Consider the following 5,698-nt stretch of genomic DNA (forward strand, 5'->3'; position numbering starts at 1 on the left):
CTAACCTAATAATTCAGAGCTTAACAACTCAGTGTCTGTCTCTGAATCTCAGCATTAGACAATAACCTTCCCAGCTTCCTCTTTGGTCTCTTCTTATAAATCCTTACTACACCCACTAGCTCTAGCTCTCTTACATCATTCCCCAGGAACAAATCACAATTCCTCAATTATCCTGATACCACCCAGGGGAATAGTGCCTGTGATATCAATTCCCTGGTTGCTGATTGACCCAAATTCAAAACAAATGGGAGGGAAGTCTAAAATCTCTGATTGATCAAATAAAAATGCAAATCCTTTTCTCACAGGTTGTAAGGAATGGAATATGATATTCCAAACAGTGAAGGATCTAGGATTACAACCAAGTATCATATAACCAGAGAAACTGAACAATATGCCCAAGGGGGGCATCTGTTAAAATAAAGGTCTTCCAGTTATTTCTGAAAAAAAAGCCAAAGAAAATTGGATGAGCAAATTCAGTACTCAAGAGGAGCATAAAAAGAGAAATAGAAAAGTAAAAACTTAAGAATTTCAATAATGTTGAATTGAGTAAATTCATATATGGGAAGGTGATAATTGAGTTACAAGATATCTATGATACTGAAGACATTTAATGTACTTAAAGTACTCAAGATATATAAAGTACTGAAGATGTCTACGAACTTTCACTATTAGAGAAATGAGAAGTATACATAGAAGGAAGGAAGGAAGGAAGGAAGGGTTGTAAGATGGGTTGATATCTAAAGACATTCAAGGGATAGGAAAGAGGAATAAATGAGAAGGTGAAATAGAAAGGAATAAATTTCATCACATGGAGAGGCACTTAAGAGTCAATACAATGGAGAGGAAGATAGAGGTATATGAAAACAATGCTTAACCTATGCTCTTTTTGGAATTAGCTCAAAGTGAAAATAATGCCCAAATGGAGTCAGCTCTAGAAACTTACCTAGGCCAATTGGGAAGGAGGAGATGACAGGGTATAAAAGAAGGAGGGGGGAGGACAAAAGATTGAAATGGGTGAGACGGTAGTCAGGAGCAAGACATCGTTGAACAGGGAAAGGCTAAAAGGTTAGAGAGAAAGGTAAATGGGGAAAATAATGGAAGGAAACACAATTAGTAATCATAACTGTGAATATGAATGGGATGAACTTTATCCATAAAATAGAAACATATAGCAGAGTGGATTAAAAGGAAGAATTCCACAATATGCTATCTACAAAAAATATTTAAAGGAGAGTGACATACAGAGAATAAAAAGAAGAGACTAGAGCAGAAACTATCAAGCTTCAGCTAACATTAAAAAAATGAGAGGCATCAATCATAATCTCAGACAAAGTAAAAGTTAAAAACGTATTTAATCAAAAGAGATAAGGAAAGAAATTACATCTTAATAGCAGACACCCTAAACATACATGCACCAAATGACATAGCATCCAGATTCCTAAAAGAGAAACTATATGAGTTACAGGAGGAAGTAACATTAAAATGTTATTACTGGAGCATCTTAAACTCTCTCTCTCTCTTAAGTAGACAATTTCAACCAAAAAAAATAATAATGAGGAAAAAATGAAGTAAACAGAATCTTAGAAAAATTTGATATGTTAGCCCTCTGGAGAAAACTAAATAGGTGTAGAAAGGAGTATGCTTTTTCTAAGGAGTACATCGCGCCTTCATAAAAAAGGCCAGACAATCAGACCATAATGCAATAAAAATGCATTCAACAAAAGGTCGCATAAAGATAAAAAAAATTAATGAGAAACTGGATAACCTTATCCTAAAGAATGAATGTCTCAAAGAAAAAGGCAAAAAACAATCAATTACATTGAAGGGAATTAAAATGAAAAGACTATATGCCAAGCTGATATAAAAAAATGAAAATCATACTAAATTAACTTAACTATTTATTGCCATATAAATCACACAACCCAAAAAGTATTTCATTGAGCTAGAAAAACTAATGAAAAAATTAATCTGGAAGGAAAAAAGATCAAGAATATCATGGGAATTAATGTGAGGAGGGACAGAAAGCAAGGAACACTAGCTATACCACATCTCAAACTATATTATAAAGCAGTAATCACCAAAATAATTTGCTACTGGCAAAGTAATAGAGTAATGGATCAATGGAATAGGTTAGGTAAACAACACAGAATAGTTAATGATCATGGTAACCTAGTGATTGATGAACTCAAAGTTCTAAACTTTGGGGGAAAGAACTGAGTATTTGACAGAAATTTCTAGGAAAACTAGAAAACAATATGAAAACGAGAATATGAGGCATAGACCTACATCCCATACCACGACCAAGATAATATCAAAATGGATACTTGAACAAGAAATAAAGGGTAATGCCATAAACAAATTAGGTGATCACAGGGTAGTTTACCTCTCAGAATTATGGATTAGGTAAGAATCTATGAACAAACAAGACACAGAGACTATTGCAAAAAAATGAACTGCACAATTTTATTTCCAAAAAATATTTTTGTATTAAAAAACAATGCAAGCAAAATTAGGAAGGAAATAAATAACTATAGAAAATTTTATAACAAGCATCTTAGATAAAGTCCTCATATCTCAGATATATAGAGAATTGAGTCAGATTTATAAGAATACCAAGAACTGCCCAATTGATAAATATTCAAAGGATACCACCAAACAGTTTCAAAGGAAGAAATTAAAATCATAGTAATATGAAAAATGCTCCAATTGACTACTGATTAGAGAAATGTAAATTAATACAACACCCAGATACCACTTTTCACTTATCAACATAAGTCATATAACCAAAAAGGAGAATGATAAATGTCAGTTGTTTTTTAAAGTCCATCTAAGTGTCACAGTGGATAAAGTACCAGGCCTGGAGTTGGGAGGACCAGGATTCAAATCTAGCTTCTAATACTTCCTAGTTGTGTAATCTTGAGCAAGTAATTTAATCCTAATTGCCTATACATTACATTTTTCTCCCTTGGAATTGAGACAGTATTAATTCTAAGACAAAAAGTAGGGGCTTGAAAAAGGAGTTTAATACATTTGAATTCAGCCATCTCAGAGCTTTCAGAACTCTGTGCCATTAACACACTGCCCACCACCTTTATTTATAACTTTTCTCTTTCTTTATATTTTAAAGTACTAGTTTCAAAGGTTACTCTGCCCTGCAAAAAATAAATCCATAACTGAAACATATGTGTTATTTCACCCATAATTGGTTCTAGATGATGAATATATAAAAGTATTAATTAAAAATGGATTTTTATAAAAGATATGTGGTGTATTAGTGGGGAAATTGAATAATAAGTTGGAGGTATGAAATCTGCCGTTCCAGTGTTTATTCTGATTTGAAGAATCGTCAGTCGGCTTATAATATGTTTACCACTTATTACTATGAGTATTGTGCTGTCTGTGCAACCTAATGGGGAACTGACCATTGCTGAAATTGCCATAGGAAGCTTTGTGGGGTGGGAGGCACAGACCAAGCCCAGGCTATCAGCTTCCACAGATTAAATGTTATGCATATTTTGTCTAGGCCAAGATCTCAATTTAAAAGTCTGGGCTTGATTTCCAGAACAGTTTGTTTCATGGACACCAAATGGAAATGTCCAAAAGGATGCTGATTTATTTACAATGTTCTCATGCAAAAAGAATGGAATTAGTTTGAAATTGCAAATGAACAGACTACTCTAAAAATCACTTACTGAACAACTCTAGCAACTGGTAAAGCAAATATACTTCCAGATCTCAGTTTTTTAACAAATATTTAATTGCCACTTGGTCAGAGAAAGAATAATTTCCTCTAAAAACTGTCTTTTTCAATTAATAGCAGTAACTAGAAATTTGAGGATATCATGAGAAACTATTTAAGAAAAGTTTAAATTTTAAAGTGGAATTCATTATTTTGAAAAATGTGAATGTGTTTCCAACACCATTTTTATACTTTATACTAGTATGATTGTATCTGAATAAATTATCTCCATCTTCCCTTGTAATTTGGATGTATTTTCTATTCAGTCTAAGAACTCAATAGATTGATAGAATAGTGACATGTTGAGATTCTATTAGCATCTCTAAGTTTAAAGGAATCTTTAATAGGCTCAATTTCTACCTCACTTTTACTGAAGTATGATAAGAAAGTTAAGAGATTAATTGTCATATATAACATATGCACATATAGCACATCTGTAGTCATTTTGTTCTTGCTGTCTAACCGGCTTTAGAATTTGTCAACACCTTACTATTCACTCCAGAATTGCTTAAAGTTTTCTTCTTCTATTTGTATTTCTTTTTACTAATGCATTGATATGTATTTGTTTATTACATGCAGAAAGAGCTAAGGTTATATAATTTTCTTTGCATAGTTGTATGAATAGTTACGAGCTGTTTAAATGATTATTTTTGATGTTAGTGAAGCAGAAAACAGTTGAGTATAAATAGGAAATAGTTTCAGCCTGCTCCCTGGTGGTGGCCCATACTTCTGCACACTGCCTATATTGAAATTCTGAGCAAAACTCAAATTAAGCTTCCATGCATAGCCTTGGCAGTTGGACCCATTTTCAGATTTCAGCTGAAAATCTGGTTGTGTTTACTTTTTGTAAGTATCATCAAACCACTTGGGGGGAAATATTTAATAGTCAAATTTAATCATGTGGTCAATTTAGTAGAATATGGCATTATACTAAACAAGACGGATAAATTTTAATGTCACTCCACCAGCCAGAGTACATAGAGATACAATATAATTGCTTCTTTCTCATTACTCCCAGGGAAAATTAAAAGCAATACTATGTCCCTCCTCGACCTTTCTTCAAGGGTCCTTTTGCCTTCACTATTCCTAACATTTAACCAGGTTTTTAAATTGAGAAATCGACACACACACACACACACACACACACACACACACACACACACACACACATATATATATATATATATATATATATATATATACATATATATATATATATGGCTCATATATGCAATTTTCATTAGTGGAGAAATAGCTCCTATAGAGGAAATCATGTTTTTTTTAAGTATCAACATTCATGTGTTTATTTTTTAAAGTCAAATGGGACTCTAAAATTATGTCCAAGAAACCTCTTAATGTTGGTGATCTCACTTGATCTGGTTCAATCCAAACCAAAATGTAAAATATAGTATGTTTTGCTATTTTTTAGGTAATTTTCCATATGAAAGGTAGAGAAATTTATATATGAAATGGCTAACATTTGTGACAAATAGTTATTTACTTTCTTAAGCTCTTCAAAAACACAAGAATCTGTTACTCATACCATATGCATTAATAAACATATGTCATCAGCTGTGATGTGTCTTTAGTTGAAAGTCTTTAAATTCGTACCACATATTCAAATTAGCCTTTGTACTCTTCTTTTCAATTCAGGATATAGGGCATTTTATCCTTTCTGTGAGTTGACTATCCAAGGGTCAGAACTCAGTTACATTATTTTGGCCCTACTATTTTTCTTTTTGATGTTGTAAGTGAATTATGTATACACCCCAAAAGTAATTAGCAGAGACGTTGTTGTTCAGCTGAATTTTAAACTAATTAATCTGACCTAATTCCTGTCAAAAATAATTAGGATAAAATATGTAGTCCCCAAGCAACTCTTTCAAGCTAAGAAGATGAGCATACTTTCCCCAATGTGTGTATCATTATGCAATTGAAAGGTTGAATTAATTAATAAAA

This window comes from Gracilinanus agilis, chromosome 1, assembly GCF_016433145.1.
Source record: "Gracilinanus agilis isolate LMUSP501 chromosome 1, AgileGrace, whole genome shotgun sequence".
Taxonomy (NCBI): domain Eukaryota; kingdom Metazoa; phylum Chordata; class Mammalia; order Didelphimorphia; family Didelphidae; genus Gracilinanus; species Gracilinanus agilis.